Source organism: Pelophylax lessonae, assembly GCF_965119305.1.
Source record: "Pelophylax lessonae genome assembly, chromosome: 5".
Classification (NCBI taxonomy): Eukaryota; Metazoa; Chordata; class Amphibia; order Anura; family Ranidae; genus Pelophylax; species Pelophylax lessonae.
This window is the reverse complement of record NC_138772.1, coordinates 367,724,414-367,742,569: the sequence shown is the minus strand read 5'-3', so window position 1 is coordinate 367,742,569 and position 18,156 is coordinate 367,724,414.

Sequence of the window (18,156 nt, the reverse complement as noted above, 5' to 3'; positions counted from 1 at the left end):
AAGACTGGGTGGAAGATGATGTGGAGGACGATGAGGTCCTCGACCCCACATGGAATGAACGTCATGCAGGTGACCTGAGTAGTTTGGAGGAAGAGGCGGTGGTCGCACAGAGCCACCAGCACAGCAGAAGAGGGAGCAGGGTGCAGAAGCGGAGCGGCCGTGCCCTAGACACTACGCCCGCTACTGCCCAACGCAGCAAGGGAACGAGCGCACCAAAGTCAGCTCAAAGGAGTTCTCTAGCGTGGAAGTTCTTTAGAAAATGTGCTGATGACAGGACACGAGTGGTTTGCACCCTGTGCAATCAGAGCTTGAAGCGAGGCATAAACCTTCTCAACCTGAGCACAACCTGCATGATCAGGCATCTAAGTGCAAAGCACGAGCTGCAGTGGAGTACACACCTTCAAAACCAAGAAACGTCTCTGGCTCATCCTGCTTCCTCTTCTGCTGCAGTCTCGGCCGCTCCAGCCACATCTGTAGTGATACCGGCACCTGCCATCCCGCAAACAGACGATCTGTCAGCAACACCACCACCTGGGTCACCAACAACCATCTCCACAATGTCCCGTGGAAGCGTTCAGATTTCCATCTCCCAAACACTTGAGAGGAAGAGGAAGTACCCCCCTACCCACCCGCGATCCCTGGCCCTGAATGCCAGCATTTCAAAATTATTGGCCTTTGAAATGCTGTCATTCCGTCTGGTGGAGACGCACAGTTTTAAAAACCTTATGTCGGTGGCTGTCCCACAGTACGTCGTGCCCAGCCGCCACTACTTTTCCAGGCAAGCCATCCCTTCCCTGCACAACCAAGTGGGGGAAAAAATCAGGTGTGCACTGCGCAACGCCATCTGTGCCAAGGTCCACCTAACTACCGATACGTGGACCAGTAAGCATGGTCAGGGGCGTTATATCTCCCTAACGGCACACTGGGTAAATGCAGTGGCGGATGGGCCTGAGGCGGATAGCAATTTGGCGCATGTCCTTCCACCACCGAGGATTGCAGGGCGCTTCAGTTTGCCTCCTGTTCCTAACTCCTCCTACTCCGCTTCCTCATCCTCTACCGCCTCCTCATCCGGACAGCGTAACACCTTCACCACCAACTTCAGCACGGCCAGGGGTAAACGACAGCAGGCAGTTTTACAACTTGCCTGTTTGGGGGACAAACCACACACCACGCAGGAGTTGTGGAGGAGCATGGAACAGCAAACAAATGAGTGGTTGCTGCCAGCGAGCCTCAAGCCCGGCCTGGTGGTGTGCGATAACGGGAGAAATCTCATAGCAGCTCTGGGCCTAGCCGGTTTGACGCACATCCCTTGCCTGGCGCATGTGCTGAATTTGGTGGTGCAGAGGTTCCTTAAAAACTACCCCGATATGTCAGAGCTGCTGCAGAAAGTGCGGGCCGTTTGTGCGCACTTTCGGCGTTCTCACCCTGCTGCTGCTCGCCTGGCAGCACTGCAGCGTAACTTCGGCCTTCCCGCTCACCGCCTCATATGTGACGTGCCCACAAGGTGGAACTCCACCTTGCACATGCTGGAAAGACTGTGCGAGCAGCAGCAGGCCATAGTGGAGTTTCAGCTGCAGCACGCACGCGTGAGTCGCTCTGCGGAACAGCACCACTTCACCACCAATAACTGGGCCTCCATGCGAGCCCTGTGTGCCTTGTTGCGCTGTTTTGAGTACTCCACCAACATGGCCAGTGGCAATGACGCCGTTCTCAGCTTAACTATCCCACTTCTATGCCTCCTTGAAAAAACAATTCGGGCGATGATGGAAGAGGATGTGGCACAGGATGAGGAGGAGGAGGAGGAGGATGAAGAGGTAACATTTCAAAGGCTTTCAGGGCAGTCATTCGCAAGGGGCTCCGAGGGTGGGTTCCTGCACACACAAACGCCAGGGACACAATTGTCCAGCAGGGGCACAGTTCTGGAGGATGAGGAGGAGGAGGAGCTGGAGGAGGAGATGGAACCATGTTCACAGCAGGGTGGCACCCAGGCCAGCTCATGGCCATCACTGGTGCGTGGCTGGGGGGATACAGAGGACACGGACGATACACCTCCCACAGAGGACAGCCTTTCGTCGCCTCTGGGCAGCCTGGCACACATGAGCGATTACATGCTGCAGTGTCTCCACAACGACCGCCGAGTTGCCCACATTCTAACTTGTGCTGATTACTGGGTGGCCACGCTGCTGGATATCCGTTACAAGGACAACGTACCGTCCTTAATTCACTCACTGGAGCGCGATCGCAAGCTGCGCGAGTACAAGCGCACGCTGGTAGACGCGATGCTGCTGGCATTCCCATCTGACAGCGGGGCCACAGTGGAAGCACAAGGCAGAGGAGGAGGAGGTCGCCAACTCAACCAGGGCACCGCCAGCACCTCAGAAGGCAGGGTTAGCATGGCCGAAATGTGGAAAAGCTTTGTCAGCACGCCACAACAAACAGCAGCACCAGCAGCTCAGATGGAACGTCTTAGCAGGAGGCAGCATTTTACCAACATGGTGGAGCAGTATGTGTGCACACGCCTACATGTAGTGAATGCGGGGTCTGCCCCCTTCAACTTCTGGGTCTCCAAATTGGGCACATGGCCTGAGCTTGCCCTTTACGCCTTGGAGGTGCTGGCGTGCCCTGCAGCCAGTGTATTATCTGAACGGGTATTTAGCACGGCTGGGGGTGTTATAACAGACAAGCGCAGCCGCCTGTCCAGAGACAATGTGGACAAGCTCACGTTCATTAAAATGAACCAGGCATGGATCCCACGGGACTTTTCCGTACCTTGTGCAGAATAGCAATGGATACCGACCTTACCCAGCCATTGTTCCATTTTTGCTCTTTCTCACTCTTTTGGGGTGTACCCTCATTTAAAATTTGTGAAAAGAAGCAGTGTTGGCTACCTCGTCCTCCTCCTCAGGGCCAGATTAACGTAGGGGCTATTGGAGCTGCAGCTCCATGCAGGCCCCTACCTTTTATATAGGCCCCGGGTTGGCCATATTCACTGTGACCGCTCTTCTGTCACTTGTAAACACAGAAGTCTGGCTTCTATGCTCGCTTCCCCAGGCAGCACCCTCAGAACCTCCCCACACAGCGCGAAGGCCGGACAAGGAGGGACAGTTGCCGATGCATGGATGTGTTTATGGGCTTCAGAGACAGCATCCCATGTTGAATTAGGCATGCATGGCTGCACCCTTCCTCCTCTGGGTGCATGCCAAGGCACAGCCCTTAAGGCCCTTCAAAATCCTCAGCACCAAGACCATGATGCTCTTAATCCGGCCCTGGTCCTCCTCCACCGCCGCTTCCACCTACACCGCCCATAGGTGTGCGCAGCCTATTGCATTAGGGTGTGCACCCCAAAGTTGAAATACACATGCATGTGTTTGCCTACATGTACATGGCCCCGATACATTACTCTCCCTGCTGGCAAAGAGAAATAGAGCAGAGCAGGTGCGAGGGAGATCTTTCCCATCTCCTCACTGGCAAACAGAGAGATAATGCTATGTGCCCTAGGTGATTAGGGTGTGCCCAGGTACACCAGGCACACCCTGTGCGCACGCCTATGACACCGCCACATCCACCACCACCTCAACCTCCCTCCTACTCCTTATGGGCCTCGTCCTTCAGAGATGAAGAACATTGTTTTATTTTTCTGTTTTTTTTTGTTGTTTTAAGTTATTTCCCTATCCACATTTGTTTGCAGAGCACTTGCCATGCTCTTAACTACGTTTTGCTGCCATTTGCAGCACTCTAGCCCTTTCCATTGGTGTTTTAGAGCCATTTTAGTGCCTTAAAGTTCGGGTCCCCATTGACTTCAATGGGGTTCGGTGTCCGGGAAAAGTTCGGTAAAAGTCCGGGACACGGACCCGGACTTTTTTTTAAAGTTCGGCCGAACCCGTCGAACACGGACATCTAGGTGTCCGCTCAACCCTAATCACTGCATGTATTTATTTAGAACCGGTTTAGCATGATGTTCTTATGATTTATATTAATTGGAATTGCAGTTAACCCTAATGTCAAGGTCTAACTTTAATTACACTTTAATTTTAATTGTTTATGTTCCAGTTTTGGTTGAAGCGGAGCACAATTGTAGTTTGGTATTTGCCCATCACTCCTATATGAGATGTTGATTAGTGCGAATATAGGAAAGCTCTCCAACCCCATAGAGAAGCTTCCCATATACAAAGTCACAACTTTCACAACTGTCACTTCTTCATTTCTTTATCACCTCCTCTCACTCAGGGGTCTACAACCCCTCACCTAATATATTGTTCTGCACTGTATACAAATGATGCTTATACAGTAAACAAACTAATTTTTACTACTTGCATTTTGATTTACTTTTTGTCACATTGCCCATAAAGTCCCCCCCCCCATCTTTTAGGCCTGAGGTACCTACCCCATATACCATTACGTCAGGGACGGCGGCAAACCCCACACTATCCAATAGGTAGATAAGGATCAAAAAACCCCCAGAACCTTAATAGATCCTTAATTTTTACTGCTGTCCAGGAATGTCTGTATAGGGGGATGTCCTCCCCTGACATGGGATGTCATGCCTAGGTCTATCACTTGCCATTCCACAGTTTGGTGCTGTATCCTCTCAGCTGTCCTGGTGCCTGGCATTGGGAACTTTAGTTCCTTGATTGTGTGCTGTGAGGAATGCATAGTGCAGACAATATGAGCCTCAGCATTTCCTATGAGGGTGATATCACTCAGTGTGTCTTCTGGGTGAGGGGTCTGTGTAGGGTGTCTAGGAAGAAGGCCTGCATTGCTCTCTGGGCTGAGATCAGGGGAGATATAGGGCGAGCTCTGTTTGTATGCCTAGTACCCACTATCGGACATAAAATGCTGCTTTCGGAGTAATCATCCGAAAATCTGATCGGTGGTGCACAGTTTTCGGGAGCCAATCATTACACTTCCTGTAAAATTATCCGAAGGGACAAGCACAAAAAACATTTTCATTCAATAACAGAACTAACGATTTTTTTTGTTTGATCAGCATAGTAGTCATCCGTAAAAAAAATTGAGCGAACAAGACAGCGCATGCTCAGAAACGAAAAATTATTTACAATACAATACAATGCATTACATCAATGCGGGAAGTTCTATTCTATCTTACAAGAATTTTTGTAACTCTAGTAACCTATTTGTTTTCAATATGAGTCTAGCATGCAAAAAAAGACAGTCGATAATGCGTCCAATATTCTCATCATGTGTACGAGGCAGTAGGGTCTGTTAGCCAGCGGGAGAGCACAGCAATTCACTGAGTAGCTGCAATACAGCAGAATAATTCCATCTGGACACTAAACTGTAATTTGTGAATGTACAGAAATGTATAATTCTTCTTCTCTGTGATGATCAGTGCACTGATATACTGGTTGCAAACTTGTGCTGCCTATTCAGTGTGATTACTATGATTTTATCACAGTGCATCACCAGAAAAAATGGGCTATTAGCGAGTCTATTATTGTGACACAAAATCTTCACTTAGAAAAGATAGCATAATTATGATCTAGGGTCTACTAAGCTGTGTGTGTTCATCCTACATGTCAGACAACATAGATATATATATTTTGAGGTGTAAAACGTAAGGGAAACAATGTGGGAAAATCGATGTAAACAGATCCTAGGACTTGTTGTCCCGTACACAACCTGGATCATTCATTGAACAGAAGAAATCAAAAAGTATGACCCATCTTTCAATTTATTTAATATATTTATGTTTTTTTTATTCTATTACTATTGGTCACATGCATATTTTGAAGCCAGCATTGTCAAATTACTACACTAAGGGGAATATTTCTAAATCAATGAATCTGAAATGTAGCAAAAATTCTCTGCAGGTGAATGTTCCAATCTTATGTGTTTATAGTGGCAGTGATTGATTTTCTACCAGAGAATGTTTGGTGAAAGTCACATTTATTGTTTTATAAATATATCTTTAGTATAGTGGTTCACTTGGCAATAAATAACAAATTATTGGCATTTGTAAGCCATTTTATTTATTATGTAAAAAAAAGGAAAATAACCGCGCTAAAGATGAATGAATAAATAAGCAGCAACTTCAAGTGTGACCACACCCTTAAATTAATACATATAAATAATTCGCGCTTAGTGATAAAGAACAAATCAATGTCCAAAAATGTTGCTCAAGTCCTGATAATACAATTAAGTGAAATCAGTCACTCAAAAATCCAAAAGTGATGTGGGGTAATGTAATCGCTTACCAGATAGACGATAAATGTGTGCAGAGTTTTATATGCAAAGACGACTTGATTGGAGAAGATCACAAATTGAACTCATATGATATGATGGCATGGAGTCATGAAAAAAAGAAAAAACGCCATAGCATAATAACGTCATAGCAAATATTCTGCTTAAACACCCTGAAAGTGCACTAGGTGAATAAAAGGTTTGTGTATCTGTCACCAGTTGTGAAACTGCTTACCAGAGGTAAATTTGTATAAAGACATAAACCAGCACATAAAGAGACACTTCCCAATAATTGATGACAGAAAGAAGGCAATTGTGTATTAAATAGACCACCACCGATTTGAGAGCCCCTTACCGGATTGAGGATAATAAAGGCAGAGTAAGGAATATACCCAGAAAGATGACAAAAACCACCAACAATGACAACTGGAGCCCCTTACTAAACCGGGATTGAATGATCGCCCAGAGTAGCAAGGAATCAGGCCAAAACTGCTCCACCAGCGTTCAGTAAGGATAGCAGGTCATTCTCATAAATCAGGGTCAGGTCAGATAACGATCCCAGCAAATATACAGCAACAGCCAATCCCAAATAAATAGGAAAAACGCCAATAGTGTAAAATCATAACAACTAATTTATTCAATAAAAGAAACACACAATCCAATAAAAGCTACAAAAGAACACACAGGAGGGTGTAAATGTCTAGTGCAATACCAAAGATTTATTCAAAAACAGAAATGTAGACAAAATTGAAAGGTAAAAGATATGAAACCGTAAAAAATCACGAGACACATCCAATCCAGGAATTGCATAACCTGACCGCTGTGCTATGAGCTGACATAATTTAGGGGTGTATCCCCTTCCTCAAAGCTGTGCACATTCTCTCATGCTCTGGTACTAACGTGTATGTATACTGTACTGTCTAAAAATATTTTGCCAGTCTCTTGTGCTAGGACTTCACTGCGAGAACCATTGCCAACCTGTTCCTTCAGTGTCTGCTCCTTGTACATCTGCCACTCAACACAGCTAGACAGAAGCCTTGTCTAATATTTACATACTATACACATACGAAGAACAGCTGTGCTGGGAATTCCTAGTATGGAACATAGTCCATCATTCAGAACAATCTCCCTCACCCATCCTCATCCCCTTGTCATGCTGACTACTGCAATCTATATGCTGTGTGTTACTTACTCCTGGAAAACAGAAGGGTGTAGCCGCTCAGGTGTGTGTCTTGGAACCTGGTGCAGGTCGGATCCGTAGTCCGGAGGCATGCAAAGTATGAGGAAATGTGACCGCACTCTGGTTGATGTTTTTCTTGAAATCAAAAGTGTTTCCTTTATTCTTCAAGTAAAATCAAATGACAGACAGTGTACAAGCAGACAAAAAGGTTGACGCGTTTCACGACATTCCCAGTCGCTTACTCATAACCACACAGTGTGGTTATGAGTAAGCGACTGGGAATGTCGTGAAACGCGTCAACCTTTTTGTCTGCTTGTACACTGTCTGTCATTTGATTTTACTTGAAGAATAAAGGAAACACTTTTGATTTCAAGAAAAACATCAACCAGAGTGCGGTCACATTTCCTCATACTTTGCATGTTACTTACTCCTGACATGTGCACTCTATACACAATGTTGCACATTACATAGTGTTGACCAAAGTGTTCATTGTCTCAAACAGTTGCTAGTCTGGTTCAGTCTTCTGAAATTTGGCTTAAACAAAGTGAAAGATTTTTCTTTGCAGAAAAGCAAATTGTATGGACTGTATGCAGGGAAGACAAGGGCAGACAAGGGCAAACTTCAACCCAGGAAGCCTCCGAGGGTAAGAGTGTATACATTTGGAGGGTGCAAGACTGGCAGAACTGATAAACATATATTGGATGGTCTAAACTTACTGTAAAGCTGCGTTGTAGTAGGATTTCATATTAACCCATGTATTTCATACTATTTATATTCATTTGCATATGATATTATTATTATTATTATTATGTAGCGGGGTCTTCCATTATACAAGTTCTAAAAGACTGCTGCTTGACATTTGAGAGGAACCCGGCTCCATCTAGTGGCCAAAAGGACACATTGCAGCGGCTATGGAATTTCTTTTGATGTTATTTTCCTTTCAGGAAGTTGAGCAGTCTTCATCGCCCATAGTGCTTTGAGAGTACCAGGGTGCACTGCTGCACCGCACAGCCTTCTGGGGGAAGCTTTATAAAGGAAGGGAGGAGCCAGGCTCACTCTCTTGGGAAAGACACAGTGAGACAAGCAGGATGCCAGCGCTGTGGGCTGATGCTGCATGCTAGGCCGAAACTCCTGGGCCTTAAGTGACTAAGTTGCAGTGTTTCATCTCCAGTAGAGGATCCCTCCTGGAGGTCCCATCGATGTTCTACAGAGACCAGACTCATCCACCCCAAATACCTAGCGCGGCTGGTGACAGAGGCCGGAGACTGAGACCGCAGCGGAGGCTTCCTGGGAGACAGTCCTGTTGGTGAGAGGGCACCTGCCCAAAAAAACTGACTCTATCTATCAAAGAAGTAACTTTAGTCAGGATTAGCCTTAGAGTAGTAGAAGGCAATATACCAGGTGGCCCAGTACATCTCTCACAGAAGTTTTACCGCCAATCCTGCACAGACACCCCGCGGTGATTACTAACTGTTTGCTGCCATTCTCTCTATTGATCACCCATCCTCAATGTGGATTACAAATCGCGAGTGCACCAACGTTGCTAGCGAAGATATAGAGAAGAAACAGCGGACTCAGATAGGTCTGACATTCTGGTACTGTGTCTAACTGAATGCTGAGCCTTATTTCCAAAAGTATAATAGTGATTAAGATGGTGGTCCTATAGGCTCTGAGACATTTCCTGAAACAATTAATGTGCCCTTGAGGAGTGATATCACAGTATTTATCTTATCTTTGATTAATTAATCAGTATATCCTTTTACAAAGTCATATTTTACTGTATCGAAACTGTTTATTTGATTTATAGTAAATAACTTTCCTGTTTAAAAGCAAGCTTGTGTGTGGTCACCTTGTATTACCCAGAAGGACTGCAGCTGGAGAGAGGTAACAGGTCATTATTATTTATTCAAGTGTTATATTCCAATCTGTGTAGCCATTTGGTATTCCAGTCCTATTCTGGGTCAGTTGTGCCTAGGGAGGGTTCGAGCCAATTCTGTGGGTTGTTAGGCAGGACGTAGACCCAATAATCTAATCAGCAGCTCCTGCGGGGGTGGTGCTACACGTGGGGGCTCGTCCGGGATCATCTACAGTCCTGCAACACAACCCTCTCAGCCACAGAATCCCCCTCAACGCAGAAATGGATCCTACCGCTGCAGCCGAGTGGTGCAGGGAAGAGAATGTCGTAGTGGAAAATGGCCTGGTGGTTGAAATCAAGGGAGAGGTCTGGACTGAGGAAAAACTCCTCCCAGTTTTAAGGGCACTGTCCACAGACAGGAAATTCTGGGTGACTGACATAAAGACAGACACCACCGTTCCACACACGTATGCATTGTGTGAGTGGAGGAAGGGGGTCCCTGATTACTTTAAGGGAACCAGTGTAAAGACTACTGACCAAACAGAACTTTTCTTAATACATCCAGAAGTCCTTACTGAAGGTCCCTCATCCACCACTCCTGGGGGATCCAGCAAAGAAAAAGGTGTCCAAGAAGGGAGTCCAGAGTCACCACCTTTGTCTACCTTTAGCTCAGAACTGTGTGCTGTTCTCGGGGAAATCGTAGCAAAATGTAGTAAGGACTCCCCAAACTATCTGATGACTGGATATAGGAAGCTCAGGACATTCTCTGGGAAACAGCCTGTGCCTTCAACAGAAGATGGGTTTGAAGAGTGGTTAGATACCGCCACTCAGGCTTTGGAAGAGTGGGAGGTACCAGAACAGCACAAGAAACAGAGAATCACAGAAAGTTTAAAGGGACCTGCACTAGAGGCCGTACGTAATCTCAAGCTAAGCAAAAAGAACTGCACTGCACAGGATTATCTAGACATTCTACAAGATGTATTTGGTCGGACGGAGAACGTGGCTGAACTTCTTTACCAGTTAGACCACTGTTACCAAGAAGAGGAAGAGAAGTTGTCCGAATTTATTAGACGCCTAGATAAGATCATCCACCACATCTTGTTAAAGAAAGGGATAGACCCCCGGAAGGTAGATGAGACTCGTGCACGGCAGGTGCTGAGAGGGGCTCAACCCTTAGATCCCATTGCCATACTGTTGCGAACTCGCCAAGATGGTGGCATTCTGGAATACCCTGACCTGATCCGAATGGTCAGAGAAGAAGAGGTCATGTTGGACAACAAAAGGAAGAGTCGGCAGTTTGACTCAACTGCTCGTGTCAGAGTGATAAGTGCAAAAGAAAGTGACTCGCAAGTTGAACTCCTAAAGACCCAGGTGTCCCAGTTGATAGAAATGGTGTCCATCCTGACTAGTCAGGCATCTACTCTACCTGATGGGAACGCGTCAGAGAAGCCGGATAAACCTTCTAACCTTAGAGTAGACCCGGAACCGAGACCTAGGAGATCGCTAACTTGTTTCAACTGTGGGGGAGTAGGACATGTTAGAGGAGTATGTCCCAGCCCAGGAAATGTCGCCTCAGAACCTCGCAAGCCAGCGGAAAGACTTCAGAGGGCACCCGTGAAGGAGTCGACCGGGTGCCCGCCAGTTTCAAGGGAATCCAAGAGACTCAATGATTCAGGGAATCTGAGTCAGGGAGTCAGATCCAGGTACAACGCCCCTAGTTCTATACTCCAGGCTACTGAGAGGAGGAAAATCAATGCACACCGGGCCCAGAGGGGACTGAAGTCCAGAAGAAAAAAAAAGAAAAGAGCCTGGGTGCAGAGAACTGAATCAGACAACAAGGCCACTTCAAGAGAATTCCCAACTAACTTGGTCGGGCCTTCCCCTGTAGTCTCTGTCCAGGTAGAAGGAATTTACACAAGAGCCCTCCTTGACACTGGGGCCCAAGTGACTCTTCTGTATAGAGACTTCTATGATAAACACCTTACCCATCTACCTCTGCAGAAGTTGGAAGATCTGGAGATATGGGGTATCGGGACTCAAAGTTTTCCCTATGACGGGTATCTGCCAATCAAGTTGACCTTTGACCCATCAGTGGCTGGTGAAGCTGAAACCTTCGACACCCTAGCGGTGGTCTGTCCTCGTCCGCCAGGGGCCAACAAAAGCTCTCTCATCGTAGGGACCAACACTGACCTAGTAAGGTGCCTCCTAACACAACTGGTCCAGGGACAGGATGCTCCAGCGCCAAGGATTCACCCCATGCTACGGCAGGCCTATCAACGATTAGTATTGGAGCAAGAGACTCCTGCAGAAGGAGTTGGAAGACTCTGGAAGTTGGACAGAACGGAAAAGGTCTTGCAGCCAGGAGAGGTGGCTTGTCTGAAAGCTTCCGTTAAACTCACATGGAAACAGCCGGGCCCTTTTATCATCTTTGAATCAGGTCCACAGGAAGAGGAGAGAGGGATAGAAGTAATCCCTGAAGTGATCCCTTTGAAGGTGTTACAGAAAAACCATGGAAGGGTTTTAGTTAGTGTCAGAAACACCTCTACTACACCGGTGAAGGTACCGGCCAGAGTGCTGTTGGGCCAAGTTAACCCGGCTACCCCAGTTGTCCCATCTAATCTTAAAGAGGAGGGAAGGGGTGAAGATGTTATAGAAGAGCTCTGCTCTGGAAACGCTGCCCTCCCACCAGAATGGGTGAAGAGGGCCAAGGCACAACTTGCTCGATGGCGAGGAATATTTTCTAGGGATGAGTTCGACGTGGGATGCGCCAGGAGTGCCACTCATAAGATCCGCCTGAGTGAGGACAAACCTTTCCGAGAAAGAGTCCGGCGAGTTCCCTTAGGTGACTTAGAAGATCTACGTCAGCAGCTGGCGGAACTCAAGAAGACTGGGGTTATTCGAGAATCCAGGAGCCCATATGCTTCTCCGATAGTGGTAGTCCGGAAGAAAAACGGATCTCTGAGGCTTTGTATCGACTACCGAACCCTGAACAGAAGAACCATCCCAGACCAGTATACCACTCCTCGAATCGAAGACGCCCTACAGAGCTTGTCAGGGGCGAAGTGGTTCAGTGTGATGGACTTAAAGAGTGGGTATTATCAGATCCCCATGCACCCTGAAGATCGGGAGAAGACAGCCTTCATCACCCCTGTGGGGTTCTTTGAGTTCAATCGCATGCCTCAGGGGTTGTCAGGGGCCCCTGCTACCTTCCAAAGGCTGATGGAAAGGACCGTTGGAGATATGAATTTGATAGAGGTACTGGTATACTTGGATGATGTTATCGTGTTTGGCAGAACTTTGGAAGAACACGAGGAGAGGTTGGAAAAGGTCCTGAAGAGGCTACATGAAGAAGGCCTGAAACTTTCTCCTGAGAAGTGCCAATTCTATCAGTCCTCGGTCCATTACCTGGGCCACATCGTGTCTGAAGAAGGGGTGGCCACCGACCCGGACAAGCTGGATGCTGTCGCCTCCTGGCCGAGACCTACAAATGTGACCGAACTTCGGTCGTTCCTGGGTTTTTGCTCCTATTACAGGAGGTTTGTAGAGGGGTTTGCCAAGATTGCCCGACCCCTCAATGAGTAACTAAAGAACGAAGAAGATGACGTTCCTGAACTGGTCAAGCCAGTGAAGTCCACCATGGGACCCCGGAAGGCCAAGGAGTCCATCCAGGATCAGTGGACCCCAGAATGTGAAGGGGCTTTCATTCAGTTGAAAAAGAATCTAACCACTGCCCCTGTGTTGGCCTACGCAGACCCCACGAAACCATATGAACTACATGTCGATGCCAGCCGAGATGGGCTGGGTGGGGTACTCTACCAGGAACATGAGGGCCACCTGCGACCCGTAGCCTACGTGAGCAGGAGTCTACTACCTGCTGAAAGGAATTATCCTACCCACAAACTTGAATTCCTGGCCTTAAAGTGGGCAGTGGTCGACAAACTGAAAGATTACCTGTACGGAGCTGAATTCATTGTCAAGACGGATAATAATCCCCTTACCTATCTGTTGACTACAGCCAAGCTGGATGCAACAGGACACAGATGGTTGGCTGCCCTCTCTAGCTTCAACTTCAGCCTGAAGTATCGGCCAGGAATCGGGAACAGGGATGCAGATGCCCTATCCAGAAGGTTGCATGCACCACACAAACCTGATGAAGAATGGACCCATTTGGCTCCAGAAGGGGTGCGTGCCCTATATCAGGGAACTGAACTTCGATCCAGAGGAGGATCAAGAGCCGAAGAGATTGGGGTTTCGGCTGTCGGAGTACCCAAATACTATTGCAGGGTGACCCAGGTTGAAGGGGAAGATTTACCCCGGCTGTCAAAAAGGGACTTGAGGAAGGAGCAGCTGGAAGACCCTCTGGGAAAACTTCTTTTGGAAGCCTTGGAGATCCAGCGCCCTGAGTTGCTTCTAACCGACTCTCCTCAGGGGGCCCGTCTGTTGCATAGAGAGTGGACCCGGTTACAGATCCGAGAAGGGGTGGCCTACCGAAGAGGCCCATCTGAAGATCTGGAGGAGAAGTGGCAACTGTTCTTACCAGCTAAATACAGGGAGAGAGTTCTGGCTGCTCTTCATGATAATCATGGCCATCTGGGACCTGAAAGAACCTTTCAGCTTGTCAGAGACAGGTTCTACTGGCCCTGTATGAGGGCCGAAGTTGAAGGATACTGTCATTCTTGTGTCCGATGTATACAAAGGAAGACTCTGCCACGTCAAGCAGCCCCAATGGGCCATCTGCAAAGCCAGGGACCCATGGAACTGGTGTGCATTGATTTCCTTTGCCTAGAGCCTGATCTGAGTGGCCAAGGGAATGTCCTTGTGGTAACAGACCATTTTACCAGATACGCCCAAGCATTCCCAACAAGGGATCAGAAGGCCTCTACAGTAGCCAAAGTTCTTGTAGAAAAGTTCTTTGTACACTATGGGTTACCACAACGCCTCCATTCAGATCAGGGAAGAGACTTTGAAAGCAGACTGATCAAGAGACTGTTAGATCTGTTAGGCATCCAAAAGACTAGAACTACTCCCTACCATCCACAAGGGGATGCCCAGCCCGAACGATTTAACAGGACTCTTTTGGACATGTTGGGGACTTTAAGCTCAGAGAAGAAACAGCATTGGGGCAAACATGTAGCTGCCATTGTGCATGCCTACAACAGTACTGTCAGTGATGCTACTGGATATTCCCCTTATCGTCTAATGTTTGGACGAGAGGCTCGATTGCCAGTGGATTTGGCCTTTGGCATCTCGCCCGATCACACCTCTTCAGCATCGCACAAGGGATATGTGGACCGACTGCGGAATAGTCTGAAATCGGCCTATGATAAAGCTCAGGCCACATCTGATCAACGTGGACTGAGGAATAAAAGGAATTTCGACTTAAAAGTTCGGATCCAAGACTTGCAACCAGGGGACAGGGTATTGTTGAGGAACTTGGGTGTCCCGGGAAAACACAAGTTGGCAGACCGCTGGAAGTCCCAACCTTATGTTATCTGCAAGCAACTACCAAACCTCCCTGTGTATCAAATTCGGCCTGAAGGAAGTGTGGGTCCATTGAAGACTTGGCATAGGAACCATTTACTGCCTCTCTCTGAAGCAGTTCGCATGCCTCCTGTCGTAGATTCGCCAGAGACCCCTTCGACCTCTCGCCTGTCCAGACCAGTCACCAGATCTCAGTCGACACTCCCAGATGTGAGGGAGGGAAATTCTCCATCTGAAGATCTGGAAGATGAAGAGGAGGTACCTGACTGGATGTGGTCATCTCAGTTACCAGAACCCACACCTGCCTCCCTGTCTTCATCCGAATTGGCTGACAGAGGAACCCTTCGGGCGGAAGCCCCCGAATTCATACCTTTCCACATGCTTCCAGAAGAAGTAGTTGATGATGAAGATCCTGAGGAGGAGGTTGCACCTTTCTCTGAAGAAGAACTGACCGCTCTTGAAGCATCAGATTCCTGTGTGTTGGAACATGAGGAGGAGGACATTGAAGAATCCCCAGAAGTGGCTGGTCCTAGTACCTCTGAGATCGTGCATCCCAAAGAACAGAGGGAAAGAAGAGTCATTCACCCACCCAAAAGACTGACCTATGACCAATTGGGTGAATGCTCGGAAGAGGCTATCTTTACTTCCAAACGAACTCTTGATCAGCCTAGTTCTTCCACCGCAGATTTGGTGGAGGACAACCCTAGCTCACCCCCAGGCACATCTGTACAAGCCACTCAAGTGTCAGGGGTCTGTGAACAGAATTACCTTCCCTCCCCCGACAATTGGTGGGAGGTTCCTATGTCGAACCTGTGTTGTAATATGCAGTTGTTAAGTTTGAACTCTGCTTATGAAAAGGAAGATGATTCCCTGTTATGCATATGTTAATGTTTTTTTTTGTGTACTGCCAACATATGCACTGGAGTACATGCTGTTGTCCTCTTTGGGGACCAAAGTTTCTTAAGTGGGGGGAGTGTGTAGCGGGGTCTTCCATTATACAAGTTCTAAAAGACTGCTGCTTGACATTTGAGAGGAACCCGGCTCCATCTAGTGGCCAAAAGGACACATTGCAGCGGCTATGGAATTTCTTTTGATGTTATTTTCCTTTCAGGAAGTTGAGCAGTCTTCATCGCCCATAGTGCTTTGAGAGTACCAGGGTGCACTGCTGCACCGCACAGCCTTCTGGGGGAAGCTTTATAAAGGAAGGGAGGAGCCAGGCTCACTCTCTTGGGAAAGACACAGTGAGACAAGCAGGATGCCAGCGCTGTGGGCTGATGCTGCATGCTAGGCCGAAACTCCTGGGCCTTAAGTGACTAAGTTGCAGTGTTTCATCTCCAGTAGAGGATCCCTCCTGGAGGTCCCATCGATGTTCTACAGAGACCAGACTCATCCACCCCAAATACCTAGCGCGGCTGGTGACAGAGGCCGGAGACTGAGACCGCAGCGGAGGCTTCCTGGGAGACAGTCCTGTTGGTGAGAGGGCACCTGCCCAAAAAAACTGACTCTATCTATCAAAGAAGTAACTTTAGTCAGGATTAGCCTTAGAGTAGTAGAAGGCAATATACCAGGTGGCCCAGTACATCTCTCACAGAAGTTTTACCGCCAATCCTGCACAGACACCCCGCGGTGATTACTAACTGTTTGCTGCCATTCTCTCTATTGATCACCCATCCTCAATGTGGATTACAAATCGCGAGTGCACCAACGTTGCTAGCGAAGATATAGAGAAGAAACAGCGGACTCAGATAGGTCTGACATTCTGGTACTGTGTCTAACTGAATGCTGAGCCTTATTTCCAAAAGTATAATAGTGATTAAGATGGTGGTCCTATAGGCTCTGAGACATTTCCTGAAACAATTAATGTGCCCTTGAGGAGTGATATCACAGTATTTATCTTATCTTTGATTAATTAATCAGTATATCCTTTTACAAAGTCATATTTTACTGTATCGAAACTGTTTATTTGATTTATAGTAAATAACTTTCCTGTTTAAAAGCAAGCTTGTGTGTGGTCACCTTGTATTACCCAGAAGGACTGCAGCTGGAGAGAGGTAACAGGTCATTATTATTTATTGAAGTGTTATATTCCAATCTGTGTAGCCATTTGGTATTCCAGTCCTATTCTGGGTCAGTTGTGCCTAGGGAGGGTTCGAGCCAATTCTGTGGGTTGTTAGGCAGGACGTAGACCCAATAATCTAATCAGCAGCTCCTGCGGGGGTGGTGCTACAATTATTATTATTATTATGATAGTAGTAGTGGTATTATTATCAATATTATTATTAGTTCAATATCAAGCAAAAGTTATTAGTTTATGAAGTTCACACTATACAATTTATAATATAGAAAACCTCATTTTAAGTTGAATTCTTGACCATTGCTTAGAAGAAGAAAAACAACACTTTTACAACAGATGACATACACCCTGGTAAGATAACATTCTTCAAGAGTAGTAAAATAAAAATAATATCAACGTCTTCATCTGGGGGAATTAAATTTCCACAGCTCTACATCACAATGGCATGCTTCAACCGGGAAAGTTCTTCAAGTATCCAAACATATATCGCATTGGGAATCGGCTCAAAAACTTTTACATAAGTGGTACTATACTTCTCATATACTAGCCATGATTTTCCCAGATCACTCTCCACTGTGCTGGAGGCAATATGGTCATATTGGAACTTTAGTGCATTTTTGGTAACATTGCCCGCAGTTAAGGAGCTTTTGGACTGAAGCATTTAACCCAATTTCCTCTGTTACCCATATTACCTGTACGCCTGATCTTAAACTGGCTCTTCTAGGTGTAGGTATTGAACAGTGGCCTTGTCCATTTTAAACATTCATTACCCATACATTTATTGCAGCCAGGTACTCCATTGCAAAATTTACATTTGCTTTTCCCCCATTTAAACAGAAGAAATGAGCATGTACTTTCACTGGGCAAATGTAAATTCTTTATAAATCCACCCCAAGTGTCACCACCAGCTTGAAAGCTGGCCATGATAGAAAGGCCCTGAAGTTGGGCTTAAACGTATTACTGCCATCATCATTTTGGGTACCGATACACCTAAAAGAAGCATTTACTTTAACCACTTGCCGACTGCCTAACGCCGATCTACGTCGGCAGTCAGCCCCTCACAGGCAAAGTGACGTAGGGCTACGTCACTAGCTTGTGAGGGTCTAGGTAGCGAGCGCGCGCCCCCGGATGCGCGCTCCCGCTCCCGCGTGGTCACGGACCCCCCCGCGCGTGTGACCAGCGGACCCGATGTCCGCCGGTCACTCGGCGATCGGCGGGGGAGAGGGAGAATGTCAGGCAGCTTGTGTAAACAAGCTGCCTGTCATTCTCCTCGCTGTAAAGACACTGATAAAACGGATCTAGTATGTAGATCCGTTGATCAGTGTCCTTACAGCTCAAGCCACAGCCAATCACAGCAGAAAGCAC